At 37.9% G+C, this 15,325-nt stretch overlaps 1 long non-coding RNA gene across 1 annotated transcript; it reads right to left on the bottom strand.

The window, feature by feature from the left end:
• Positions 1-660: 660 nt before the first annotated feature.
• Positions 661-5,761, bottom strand: LOC104609537 (uncharacterized). Its single transcript, XR_016083621.1, has 3 exons — positions 5,545-5,761; positions 5,329-5,406; positions 661-933 (listed from the first exon to the last, which is right to left on the bottom strand). It is a non-coding gene; the product is annotated as an uncharacterized LOC104609537 (long non-coding RNA).
• Positions 5,762-15,325: the final 9,564 nt, after the last annotated feature.

Consider the following 15,325-nt stretch of genomic DNA (forward strand, 5'->3'; position numbering starts at 1 on the left):
ATCAATTACTAGATCTGTGGTGAATAGCATCAAAATGCATCTTCAGCAAAAAATTAGCCCTTTGAATAACAGTATGAACTGAAATCGTAACAGTTATATTTTTATAAATTAACAAAAATAACCGAAGAAAAATGTTTAGTTAAGTTCAAAATATCATCCAATTTTTCTTGACCAGTTAACATTCTGGTCCACTCTTGAGCAAGCTTTTATAGCCACGATTGAATCCGAAATCACAATTATCTCCTTCAAGTCCTGCTCGAGAACCAACCTTAACGATTTCAATATACCACCCAGCTCCGCTTCCAACGGATTTCCAACACTTCCTCCTGCAGCCACAAGAACACACAATAATCGAAAAAAACTAAGGGTGCATTTGGTTCGCGGACAGGACTGGAATTGGAATCGGAATCCCTAAGAATCAGAATCGGAATCACCTATTCCTAACATCTGTTTGGTTCAATTCCTGCTGTTTGGTTCAACTAGAAGCTGGAATCAGAATCAGCCAAAGATTCCAATTTTGCCCCTGTTAAAAGAACCTAAAGAACAACCACCTTTTATATATTTTCAACATATATGCACATTGGCAACCTGCTAACAAGTGCATATATATGGAGAAAATATGAAAAAAAAAATGAAAAGAAAAACACAAACAAACAAAAATCACACAAAAAAAAATCACTCTCCACCATAAAAATGAAAAAATGTACAACAATTTCTCACAAAACCCATCTACAAAAAAGCTGACCCTTTAGAACCTTTAAGTGTGAAATTCTTAACAAAGAAATCAACAAAATCTTCATTGTCTATATTTGTTCTATTCATACATGAGCCAAATGGGAAACTGTTTTGTGTCTGCCTAACTTTCACAAATGTGCCAAACAAATTACTAACATCAGATCCTGCAAATTTTGGGATGGCATCGTGCTTGTGTATCTGCAGAACAGAAAGGGTAACATAGTTAAACAATTAATGTGAGAAGAGAATTTTGGTGAAAAGACCCAACTCACGCAGAGCTCAAACGTTAAAAATAGATTAGGCCGTCCAGGTAAATCAATAATCTCACATAAAAAAATTGGTAGACACATAGGTCTGTAATCTCACTAAATATCACTGAACAAATTTGTTGAACGATCTCAGCAATTGTGACACTTAGGTCTGTAATCTTGCATAATAAGCTATTTTACAAGCCAAAACCTTGGAAAATATAAAAGTACAATCCAAAGATACAGAATACAGCATAAAAAATGAAATGATACATAAAATATATTGAGCTTTTCATAAAACAAACAAAAATACCTTGTTAGTCTGCTTCTTTAAATGCTTAAATCTTGTTTTTATCAATAGGGAAAATTTGATGCCCTGCAACCATTGAGTTGACACCTAAAGATGATCCTTGGATATAGACCATAACTTTGGATGGTTGCTCCTCATTTCTAAAAGAACCTGCCATTTCATGCCACCTATCATCATTAACCTCAACTTGGCCCCCATTGACCCACTGGTTATCCACACTAAGTGCAAAATTTACATTTTGAGGACTAGTTGTTCCTGGACTAATGCAAACCCAAGCAGATACTTGGTATGTCAGGTAAAGTTTTAGTTTCTCTGTGATCATCTGAGCAGGGCCCATCCAGGTCTGTATATTGCTCACAAGGATGTAGCGGCCACTTAAAGGTTCATGGGGCCTGAGGGAATCTCTTGCCATTGGAGGAAGTAGATGAGGAGAACCAGTGCCCACACTAAGAGTACAGTTACCAAGAGAAAACCACCCATTGAGAACATCAGTAAGATTGCTGTTCTCAACTATATTAGCTCCAAAAGCAGGATTCTACAAAACAAAGACCCATACATGCGATGCTTAGAACACTTAAAAATGACTCTCATAAGAAGGCTTGCATCAGACATCTCACATATATGGAAATTACTGTGTATGTCTTGCATTAGATCCTTCCCCTTCTATCTTATCCCTCCCTTACCTCCTAGTTCTTCATTCCTTTATATCCACACTTGACTTTTATCCAGCCATCCCCTCTACTACCTCAACTTCACTCCAACTCTCAAAGCACTAAACATTCATATACAAATTCATCTTCCCCAAGAAAAAAATGAACTCATACTTAATTGACCGATTTTTTAGTGGAGAGGGGAAGGAGGTAATTAATTTTAGCCGAAGTAATCTATGATCTTCAAGATAAAGAAACTAAGAAAGGAAAGGAAGAGGAATTGCATATAGAACATAAGGATCTTGCCCCCCCCCCTCCAACCTGAGTGAATTCAGCAGGGGATGTTTTAGGAGTTATAGGTCCCTTTAACAAACAGAACTCATACTAGAGAAGGGGAGGAAGTGATCATCTTGGAAGTTCTACCTTGGACAAAATAAGGAAATTTGTGGAATTTTATCTATTTTTTAAGCACAAAAAAAATGATGCTACCTAGAGAGTAAAGACCCCCACATTATGGTTCAGTCCCAACCCCACTCTTCAAAAGACTATTGGTAATCAAATTAGATAAACCAAAGATCCATCAAGGAATGATCAAAACCATCTATACTCCAACCAACAACACCTTTGAAAGTTACCCTGCACATCTACCTGCTAAAACCTTAGAGAAATGCATCCACCTGAGGCTGAGGCCATAAAGCAAGGCCAGTATTCCAACTGATAAAAACTAGTGAACTGATGAACAAGTGTTTGTAGGGCTGGAAATGGATCCAATTAAGGTTTAGGGGTGGATTAAACATACCAGAAAGATACAGTTAATGTCAGAAGGCAGTGTTCCATGTTTATAGAAACAGGAATCAGCATCTGATACATATCTTGGAGTCCATTTACAGCACAGTGATCTGTTACAAGTTGAAAGGGCTAGAAGAACCAGGGAAAGACCAAAAAGGTTAAGCAAACTTTAGCATGATTTCAACACAATAAAAGAACATTAACCGAAAATTCTGAAATTCACCAATCAAAAAAAATAATCTCACGTTTATTTTGGAGCTAATCCAATAATAGGATCCTCAGATGAGCCTGCACTTTTTTTTTTTGAAACAGGTAAAGTATAAAATCTTTGAATAGAAAAAAAAAAACATGTACGACAAAGAGCTGTACACAGGAATTTTCAAATACTGTCCATGCAGTCCTATACCCCCAAACCCTGATTTACAAATGCATGTCTTGGAAGTTCTGATAGCTGTCATCATTGATATATACACAAATGCATACCTACCAAACACTTGCAAAACTGACCCGGAGTGCATTTATGTATTGAACTAGCATTTGCATCACAAACAAATGCAGCCTAATGAACAAAAGTTGCATGCTCTAGTGTACATGGACATACAGGAGGGAGGGAAGGGAAGCAGCCATTTGAGAGGAGGTTTGTTGGACCAATTACTTGGGTTTCAGATGCCATAGTTTTACTCTAAAAGATAAAATTCTATTGATAACTAACCATTTTTGTTTTCTATAAACTCCAATGTTGTAAAACTGAGTAGCAAGATGAAGAGAATAGCTTTGCACATTTAAAATCTTAGGGGTGAGAGAGCATTTAGAAATTTGTAGTAAGACAAGTTTACTTGAACCTGTATCAATAGATGGCAAAACAACCCACTGACCAGTTAAGACTACACCTTCATTTTGGTAATTGTTTCTGTTTTAAATTTTAATATTTAATTTTCTATTAGAACAATATTGGTGTCCAAAAAAATTTAAGATATACATGGCATGTATTTAATTCCTGTATACTTTTTAATATTTTTCAAATGTGTCCTAATATTCACACTTCACATAAATATGTTTTTTATATGTATATACCTCATTTATAATCATCTAAGACTTGAATTTAGTGTTATTGAATCCTTAGGATTTATTGGAGTTTCACTAGAAAAGTGCATATGTATCCTAATTTTTCCACTGTATGCATGGGTGTCCAAAGTGTATCATACATCTCTTAAGTTTACCTATCCAACATTCTGTCTTTCTAATACAATGAACCTTGATTTTAACACTATAGCATTAAAAATGAAAATAGTTACTTATAATTTAATTCAAATTGCATAAAATCATCACATGATCAACATTAATTTTCACAAATTTGAGGAGGTGGTAAAAACTAAACTTATTAGAAAATACAATTCACCATAACCCCAGGTATAAGATTAGTAATATTTTATTCAAAATTAAGTTACATTACAATTAGACCAAATTTTAAAATATATAACTGTTATTACTTAAGTAGTGTTAAAAATCTTTTGGTAATAGAAACTCTATTGCCCTTGTTATTTGGAGGCCATCAAGCCACAAAAGACTTGGATTTATGAGGAAATATTTATCAAGCACAACTCACACATACCAGAATATCTCAAAACATATCAACCATCTAAGCAAAAAACAGAACAAAATCCATTAATTCGCTAAAGTAACATCAGAAATAAAAAATAAAAAATTAATTAAACTAGTGTTCTTGAAATGGGGAGAAAACAAGTTAAAAAAAACATGACCCATTACTGACTCGAGTGGTTGTGTTACAGAATCAATAACTGTATTAGTAGGATTCAATGAGCTGATCAATTCCAAATATCACAAGAAAAATACTTTAAACCTCTTCCACAAGTTAAAGCCAATATCAGAATCCATCATAGTCTGCTATTCCTCCTTGCTGACTCCAAGTTGTTTAAGTTTCGGTTCCAATTCATCCCCATTTTCATCACCCTTCTCTTCCTCTTCATCGCTTTCTCCCCCTTCCTCATCATTCTCATCAAAGGGCCCTAGCCCATCAGGTGATTTCTTGAATATGTCCTTTACCTCATCAATACCTTCATCAGAAATGCAACTCCCATTGGTATTCAGCAACTTAAACTCAGGCTTATTTACCACAGCTTGTGCTAAGGACATCGCCCTAGCCCTCTGAAATCAACTTCTTTTAATAGGCCATGGCCTTCTTCTAGTGCTTTTACGATCAAAATAGCACCCTTGTCCTTCAGTTCATTCTCAGCCAAGTTAAGCTTAGCTAAGGCTGACCATGCAGTCCTATACCCCCAACAAAGAGCCATTAATATATCACTTGCAAATCACAAATTCAGTATTCACAAGTGTCTCATCTCACAATATTAATTTGCATAACATTAACATAAACAAGTGTCTCATATCATATTCAAATGAATGAAGAACATTGAAGGCAACCAAAACAAGTATTTCAGGTGAAATACACTAAAACCTTGCTGTTAAATACGTCGGATATACACAAACTTTGCTAAAAAATTTCTATTCACATCTATATCAGAGGTATTCTAAAACAATGTAAAAGAATATCAACGAATTAGAAAATTTCTATTACCTGGATTGACTGGTGTGAAAAGCTCGTCAATGGTAGCAGTGAAGAAGTAGGTCGATCCCGAATAGAGCAAGGGTGAACCTGCAAAAAATAAAAAAAAAAAACATATTTCAATTAGTGAAAAAAAGTAGGAAGAGGAGGCAGAGAAAAAGAAGAAGATCCCGAACTGGATCAGAGCATGGGTTGTTGATTTGGAAGGAGGAGGAGCAGCGGTCTTACCTCACCAAAGGTCGGTTCGGCATGAAAGATGGATTGGATTTGTTTGCAGTCTCTGTTCGGCGCGACAGCTCTCTGTTCGACTAGGATCGGAAATGAAGGGGGTATTCTTGTCCAAAAAACAAAAAATGAAGCCATAAACCGGAATGGGAATCGCATTCCGTAGGAGGGGGATGGGAATGGCCATTCCCCCCATACGGGGGATTCCCATTCCACGTAGAATGGGAATAGGATTTTCGTTCTGGTCAACCAAACACTTGGAATGAGAATGGGCCATTCCGATTCCGATTCCAGGTTTCTATTCCCTCGAACCAAACAGACCCTAAGAGTCCATTCGGTTTATAATTGATTTTTTTTTTTTTAAATTGCAATTGGAATTGAAATGTTCCATTCCTCCACCTGTTTGATTCAGATGGGAATCAGAATTAAAACTGGATTGGCCATTCACTCAGATGGGGAATCCTATTCCACTAGAAATGGGAATGAGGTTTCAATTCTACCAAATTAAACGGTTGGTTCTAATTCCAAACCCCTATTCCTGTGAATCAAATGAATTCAAAGTTATCATTCAACACACTTCCATCACATTGGATCAGTTTATAACCCTTTGTTAACAAAGATTCTGTTGATGCTTAGAATGGGCTGAGGACAACTCTGTAGCTTCGCTTCCCAGATGAGTTGGTAGATGGAAGAGCCCGTTGTGGCTGAGGTCAGCTGAGTCCAAGGAGGGCCAAGGCTGAGGACCAGTGGGGTCCGAGGACTGCCGAGGCCGAGGACCAATGGGGTCTGAGGAGGGCCCAGGCCAAGGACCAGTGGGTCCAATGGGTGCCAAGGCCAAGGACCAGTGGAATCCGAGGAGTGTTGAGGTCGAGGACTTGCGAAAAAGGAGACGTCAGAGGCCCCGGGCGCTAGCCCGAGGCGGGGACTCTAACAGTCAAGTTAGTGAGGGCGTAGCAAAGAGGGTGGAAGAGGCTTGAGTAGAGTAGCTCAGACGAGGTTGCCTAGGAGCTAGAGAGCTTGGAGTAGCAGGTTTCCAGCCTAGGTTTTTTTATTCTTTACCTTGAGGGGGGGTAACCTCTATTTATACTTGAGACCACCTAGAGGTAGACAGACGCGGACGATCAAGATGTGATCCGGCCCTGGGAGAGCATCCATTCGAGGTCGCTGCGTGTGGCCACACCAAAAATCTTCTCATCATTTACTACCTCAAACAAGCAATGAATTCTTATTTATATAAAATTACAAATTCAAAAGATGCTGCCGATGTGTTAGCGGCTACTATGGCACATAATATGATAGTTCCTTTTTTTAAGTTTATTCTGAAGCAAGGTTTGAAATATTAAGATGATACACTTGATATAGGGCATATAGGGCATATCATATCTTATTGTATCTTTCAATACTATTAATATACCCATTTAAAGGTGTTTTTGAGAAATTGTTTTTAATCATTAAAACATATAACAACATGCCCAATCATCAAATTTTGAAAAGAAAAAAAGTAAAAAAAGAAAAAAAAAGCCGAAGGTGCAAGGGTCAAAGCCACAATACACCCCATTAGTATATATCGGGGTGTATTCAAATTTTGAAATTGAAGTTTGGTTTATTTCAAAAGGGTAAAATACAAAAACTTCCTCTGAATTTTCTAACAATCATAAAAATCTCTCTTATAGTTTCATTTTAGCAAAAACCTCCCCTCTATTTTCAATAAAATTAACAAGTACCTCCCTTCGTCAACGACCAAGACGGAAAACGTTAAAGAGATGATCATTTTTATCAAAATACCTATTTTACCCTTTCTCGAACACTGTTCATCTTCTTCCCCATTCAAACCCAGAAACAGAGGCAATTCACCCTTCTAAATATTTCTATACCAACATATAGATATGTCAATTCAACCTTCTAGTTACGCGATTCATTCCACGGTCCTCATTTGAAGCCAATGGCCTTTCCAAAAATCTTTTCTTCGCTCTATTATATTTTCCTTGGGTTGAGAAGAGGAGAGAGAAGAAAGCAGCTCTCAACATGGACTTGATCTTCCCCGGCTTTCCCTTGAGCCCGATTGAAGATTCTGACTTTCGAAAGAATAGTCGTCATCCAAGCTCCCTTCGCTACTCAAATTAGTGCTGCTGACGGTGAGGTTCTCCCCGTTCTTCTCCGATGCAACAACCCAATTAGATTCTTTGACCGAGACGAACCCTTTGACCGGGGCAACTACGGAGTTCTAACCGTGATTGATGGTCTTTGCGATGGCCTGTCGGAGAACCTAAATCGGATTCTTTGACGGAAACGACCCCTTTGATCGAGGCAACTACAAAGTTATGATCGTGATTGATGGTCTTTGCAATGGCCTGCCGGAGAACCTGAATTAGAGACCCATTTTGGATCTTGGTCTAAACGCATAACTCCCATGAGAGAAACTCCTCTGGAACTGATCAGACCCTTTAATCAAAGGACCTTAAAACAAGCCATGCTCAAGAGGTCCAGACATGAAGCCTCTCTCGATCGGACCAGATAAAAATCCCCTGTCGAGGGGACTAGAACCCATAACTCCCCCGAAATTTCCGGATAATGGACCTGAATTCATGAGATAGTGAGGATCAAGTTGCAGGGGAATGGAAATAAAGGAGGTAGAGCTTTCAAAAGCGGCAGCTCGATCAAGACTGTTATAGGAATAGAGGTCAACAAAAGCTGTAGAGAGAGGGGTAGACGTGTTAGCACTTACAGAAGTGCCGGAGATGGATCGAAAGGTGGTTGTCTCCTCCGAGTAAACCTTGGAGGAGGAGAGATGAGAGGGATCGAGGCGAACATAGCAGAAGAAGTGGCCAAGACCTTCATTGGGAGGCTCAGATATAACGACAGCTATGTCATGACGGCGGTGAACTCCACCGGCGTCGAGGAAGCAAGAGGTGCCAAGCTTCCCGCAACTGTTACCCATGGAAGATAACCGAGAGAAAGAGAATTCCAAGCGTTACAATCCCCAAAATCGATATATCATTGCCGATATTTAGTGTCCGCTTTTTCTTGATGTACCTTTTATCTTTTATCATTTCCACCACTAGCTCTCTGGGTTCGAATGGAAAGAAGACGAATAGTATTCGAGAAAGGGTAAAATAGGTATTTTGAAAAAAATAAACATTTCTTTAACGCTTTCTGTCTTGGTCATTGACGAAAGGGAGGTATTTGTTAATTTTATAAAAAATAGAGGGGAAGTTTTTACTAAAATGAAACTATAGGGGAGGATTTTATGATTGTCAAAAACTTCAAGGGAGGTTTTTGTATTTTACCCAATTCAAAAAAAATGTTACAAATATAACTATGAAATCATCCTAATTCCAGTGAAATTATAATATTAGCAGCCAAACACGGCATGGAGATGAGAGGACCAGAGATTCATGTTAGACCCAAATGTGCTTTTGGCTAGGCTAAACTAAATCAAGAGAAACCAAGAGATGTTAGACATTGGAAACGTGGGAGGTATTTGGTATTGTGGTATTGCGGAGTTTTTTTGTCACCATATAAAACCATACAGGTGTTTTGACTTTATCAAACCAAAATCCTGTTTGGTTGAGTTGATTAAATTACAATTATTTGTACCATTTTGTCTAGGTTAAATCACTTTTAGGAGGAAATTTGGATGTTTCTATCTCTCACTTTTTTTGGGTAAATTACAAAGACCCTCCTTATTATGGGGTCTGTGACAAAGACCCCCCTGTATTTTGTTTTGTGACAAAGACCCCCTCTGTACTATGACTGTGAGACAAAGACTTCCTTTCGTCCAAAAAGACCATTATAATAGTTTTTAATCCCCATACTACCCTTATAATAACTAGACGAGAAAAACACTATTCATCTTCCCCAACCTTCCGATACCCTTTCGTTCCTTCACATTTCTCTCTCTCCCTCTCTTTCCTCTCTCTCCCCCAATCTCTCTTCTTGCCCTTCCCTTAACAGCATCGGGATTGAACCCATTTAATTCAATCCTAATCTCTCTCTCCATTACTGCTTTCTTCAAATCTCGATATTTCTCTCTCCATTTGCTTCCCTAATCAGTTCAAAACTTTCAACCCATCCTCAAATGCAGCCGGATAGGCAACTTCCACCATTGTGAAATTGCAGCATGATAGGATAGGGGCAAGGATGAGAATCGAATGAAAGAGAGTCCGATAAGAGATGTGGTGAGTTGCGACCTTGATATTCATGAAGTCAAGAAACCCATTGCTGCTTGAGATCGTGATGCTTTTCATGCTAGGAGAGAAATGAAGCTGCATCATCGTCTCTGTCGCCTCCTCATCGTCAGGGCAATGAGAACCCTAGAAGCCCAGTTCAGATACCCCCCAAAAAAAAGCTGTGACCATCATATTCATTGGAATGAGAACAAATCAATAGAGATGGGGATCTCTTCTAGGTATTTCTCCAATTGGATCTTTGGGGTCTTTTTGAATCTGGCATTAGAGATCAGAGATGGGTTTTGATTAATTTCAGCTGAAGGCACAAAGATTCGTTAACAAAATCGAACTAGGTTCTTCTTTCTCTCCCATGGAGAATCGGGGATCATGAGGGAGAGAGAAAGAGAACAAAGAAAGATGTGCTTTGTTTCATTCTATTTTGACCCATTGCTGCTCGAGATTGTGATGCTTTTCATGCTAGGAGAGAAATGAAGCTGCATCATTGTCTCTATCGCCTCCTCATCATTAGGGCAACGAGAACCCTAGAAACCTAGTTCAGATACCCCCCAAAAAAGCCACGAAATTCACCATCAGATTCATTGGAATGAGAAAAAATCGATAGAGATAGGGATCTCTTCTGGGTATTTCTCCAATTGGATCTTTGGGGTCTTTTTGAATCCGACATTGGAGATCAGAGATGGGTTTTGATCGATTTCAGATGAAGGCGCAAAGATTTGTTGACGAAATCCAACTAGGTTCTTCTTTCTCTCCCATGGAGAACCGGGGATCGTGAGGGAGAGAGAAAGAGAACAAAGAAAGATGTGCTTTGTTTCATTCTATTTCGTTTTTCTTTTCTTTTGAAAACTTTTTGATCAATTGATCGGCCGAGAAGAGAAGAAAGGAAAGATGAGAAATGGGTCTCCTTTGTTCTTTCTTTTTAGAGAGTTGGAGAGAGAAAGAATGAGAGAGGACGGTGAGGGAGTGGAAAAGAAGAGAAGAAAGGGAAAACAATATGTTAAATAGGTTTTAAGAGAAAAAGGGAAAAAATAGAAAATAGAAAAAACTTAGTGGGGTATTTTCGTAATTTAACGTATTTGTCATCTAACCTAACGGTCAAGGGGGGTCTTTGTCTCATGGTCATAGTATAGGGGGGTTTTGTCGCAAAACAAAGTACAGGGGGTCTTTGTCAAAGACCCCATAGTATAGGGGGTCTTTGTAATTTACCTTTTTTTTTGTTTTGATAGTTCTCAGTGACATTTTGTCCTATTTGGCACCTAATGATGGTTATGTATAGTAATCAATAAATAATAACATTATACTTTGGTTGTATTTGGTTTTGTGGGTGTTTTATTGAAAAACGCCGTCAAATCAGCACCATATAGGCGTTGGCATTTATTGTAGATGAAGTAAAATGAAACAACTGTTTGATTTCACCATTTATCAAATAAATGATAGAAAACCGAAACACTTTGATTTTTGTGCATGGGGCATTTGGGGAAACGCCAAAATTTTGTTTCCCCCAACACCCCAGCATTCTTGAAACCAAATGCTGATGTGACACACTTTAATGGGTATTAATCTGAGGTGGAGAGTAAAAAACATTTAAAATGAAGCCCAACCAAACAACAAAATTAGGAAACGTTTAAAGTAAAAGACGATTAAAATAAAAAAAAAGTATAAATAAACATTTAAAATGAAAAAGTACAAATAAACAACCTACCCATAAACACCCACAGAACCAAACACATACTTTGTCTCCAAATCATTTTTATTTTCCCTATTTCTAATGCTTAACACTTCTCCAACACCATATGCTATCAAATTGTAAACCCTTTTTCTTTCCTTGCTACTACAATGTAAGAGAGATATAATCCAGGTAAGCCATGAGCTTGATCTATCCTAATCCTACCTGACTAAAAAGCTATTATAGCGTGTGGAAACAGAAATAAGACTATTCCCTAGTAACCATGCGTTGGAACAAAAATATGTCTACAACCAAACATTGGATGCCTTCTTGGATCTTACTAGCGGATCTAGGTCTTGCATGTCAGCCATAGAAACAGTGGGCCATCTTGGGCCCACCATTACCTGCCATCCTAGATTCTCAACCACTGAATGTTTATGCTGACTTGGAATGATGATGTGGCACCCCACTTTCTCTCTCCTGGCGTTTGATTGCACTTTTCAAATGTCTGAATCTGAAAATGTTGCTTTTCAGACATCTTCTTTGTTTGGTATGGCCTCTTATTATAGATCTAAAATTGGATTTCAAATCTCAATTTCTAAGGGGTGGAGAGACTGCTTAATGCGCTCAGACCTAATTCAAAGGTGCATAAAAGGCATAAATTCCCTCAAAGAAATTTTAATATTACATGTTTTTGTCCTTCATGTAAATCGAATCGAACTGTCCCTACGACCTAACAAAGCTCCACCGCCACTGCACTCTCTCTCTCTCTCAGTCTCCTGTATTCTCGCCATTGCCGTTGTAACTTGCAGCGACAGTTCTCTCTCTCTCTCTCTCCACTATCTTCCAACCACCGCTGCTGCAACATGCAGCAATAGTGGTTTGGTGAATAATAATAATATTAGTATTAATTATTTTAATATTTTTTATTAAATTTAATCGTGTTATTTATTAATTATTAATTATTTTTATTAACTAGTAATTTTTAATTATTTATTTAATTTTTAAAAATTATTTTAATTTTTATTTGTGTAAATTATTAATTATTTTAATATTTTTATAGTCATTAATTTTTTTTTTAATTTTAATCGTTTCATTCATTAATTAACAATTAATAATTTATTATCTTTTATTTGTATTGTTTCAATATTATTTGGAGGTTGAAAATTATTTTTTATGAGATAATGCAAATTGAACTCAATATTTCCAAATAATATGTTCTAGGGGTAAAATAGTAAAATCAATAAATTTCAGATGGTAAAGGATTGATCCAACACAAACAAACTCATGGATTTAGATCCTCTAAAAAGTAGAAAAGCAACTTTGCCTCTTTTCAGATTTCAGACAGTTAATATCTTTTTAACTTTTCATATTTGAATTTTTAGATTTATCAAATGCAAGCTTACTCTCTCTACTCTCTCTCTCTCTAGAACCAGAAAACTCTCTCTCTTTCTTTGACTTTTTATAGTGAAACTTTAGAAACATGACTTTTAAGAGCCCGTAAATCAGTCCCAATAACCATTGTAGAAAACATCTTGCAATGAAGAACAAAGGAGATTATTCCCAATACACGGCTATAATGGCTGTTGGGACCTGATCCAAACTTGATTTTAGAGTATGAATGTATGATACTTTGAGCCATGCTAGTGAAGGGATCGACTTCGGTCAAGGTAAGCCCGTGCTCACACTGTGTGCTAACAGCCTCTTGCAACCTTGTATTGAGAATATCCTCGTATGAAATAAAGCATATAAGTATGGAGATATTGCCAATGCAAGGTTGTAAGCAAGGTTCTAAATATCGATATGGGCCAATACGCCCTATCGACATATCGGCCTGTGTCGGTGGTTTTTTTTTTATGTTTTACTTAGTTTTTTTTTTCGAAATCGGTTCAGAGTGGCCGGTTTAAGGCCTAGCTACCCTCTGAACCAGTGGTTGACCCGATATAACCCCTGTAGAGGCGTATCAGGAAGCCACTGGCATGATACGTATCAGCCGATACGGTCCGATACATATCGATACTTTTACAACGACTGTTTGAACGGGCGTTGTCCTGATAGATGTTGAACTTGCTAGTGAATTCCATGCTACGATCTTAACCGTTCAACCCATCTGCCTAGGCAGGTGTATGCTGTTCTTGAGCTGACCTCTTTCCAAAATGAATGTCTGAACAACAGTCATGACAAAATTTGTGATACATATGCCCATCAAATTTGTAAATTTTGAAAGAATTTACATGCTTTAGGGGTTGTTATTATCGGAAAGAAAAATGATAAGAGGAGATTTGGCCCACCTGTGACATCACAACACGTAGCATTCCAGAACCAATGCATGACACCTTAGTGCCACGTAGGTAACGACCTCGGGCACACCTCAAACACCTCACGCACATTGCAAGAGAGTATCGACACCACCTCGGTAGGGCCGATCTATAGGCACCTTAGCATAAGGGGTGACCTTTCATCACCGACCTAACTAAGGCCTAGTTGGCGACCTACATGACGTGGTGGCCGACCTCCATTGTGTGTAAGCTATATCTCTGAATCCTTTGGGATCACGTCACCTCATCGATGGAGCTAACTCCCACCCCACTCATTTTGGAGATAATCGGATAAGCTCTATCGCTTTACGCGAAAGCCGTCTCTGAGTGTGAAGCCACCTCCAAATGAGGCAGACAAGTAAGCTACACCCTCTCAAAGATCTCAAACGTGCTACGTGAAGTCCACGAAAACCTACGCCTATATAAAGGTGTCCCATTGATCAGAGAAAGTACATGCGATTTAGCTCTCAAATTTTCCAAGCTCTCTCACTTTCAAGCATTCACATACTCTTCGCTAACTTAAGCATAAGAGTACCCACCTTGGGTACTCTGACTACTCACTTGCAATTTGGCCAACCAACCTCACACACAGATGTTCGAGCTGTCTTTGTAGCAGGGAACTACTAAATCACACACCATCAAAATTTGCTAAAGCCACGAGCATGTGATGCATGTAGAAAGTAGGCAATGCCTTAGGAATATCTAATATTTATCACAATGAAGTCAATGACCCAATTGTGCTAAATCCATTCATGAGTCATGTTACGTCTACATGCATTAAATACATGTACATCCTAACATTATCCTATGGAAATGGCAGAGTATGGCCAGCACCAGAGCTTCTCAAAGCAATCCCTTGAATTTGTGTTATACCTCTCTCTCTGTCTCTCTCTCTCTCTCAAATCAAAGTTCTAAGAATTACTTGATATTTCTTGTTAGGTCAGTCTCAAGTATCTTAAAACTCTAATTTCCTCATAAAAGGAGTTTGCCTTCCTAACCCACATAAATTGATTAACACCAAATGGGGTCTCAAAAGATGAATAAAATAGTCAAGAACCATTCATGAATCAGATCATTTCTAAGTCTAAGCTTGGCCCATTTTTATTTCAGAAATTTGACTTTTCATTCTAATTGTACATTTCACACAACAGCAATTGGCCTTGTTGCTTAAGTATTCAAAAGAAATTTCTTTGATTTTTTAAGTTCATGTTCATTGGATTAAAAATTCAGAATCCAACAATTTCAAGCAAAGTCACATATGAGAAAGAAGCCTGTTTTATTTATTCATCAAAACATCAAAATGAGACACCCAAATTAAATGGAAACAATTCCAATTAATACCACTTCCAGTGAGTCAACTCATGACTTGATTGATTCTAGCTAATTTCAGGCAGAGAACTGATGTAGTTTGTTTGGTATAAATTAGGGTAAGCTAGTAACCAACCAAATTGGGCTTAACACCAAACCCAACTGAAAAGGTTAAGCCTTAATCAAATTTCCCTTATTTGACAGCTAGCCAAAACGATTAAAACAGCTTTACTCAAGAGCCCAACAACTAGATAAAGTGGCCAGTGATCTCAATTCTCAATTCTCAAGTGGGTCATGACTCAATT

The sequence above is a fragment of the Nelumbo nucifera genome, chromosome 3, assembly GCF_055504915.1.
Source record: "Nelumbo nucifera cultivar China Antique chromosome 3, China Antique-T2T, whole genome shotgun sequence".
Lineage (NCBI taxonomy): Eukaryota > Viridiplantae > Streptophyta > Magnoliopsida > Proteales > Nelumbonaceae > Nelumbo > Nelumbo nucifera.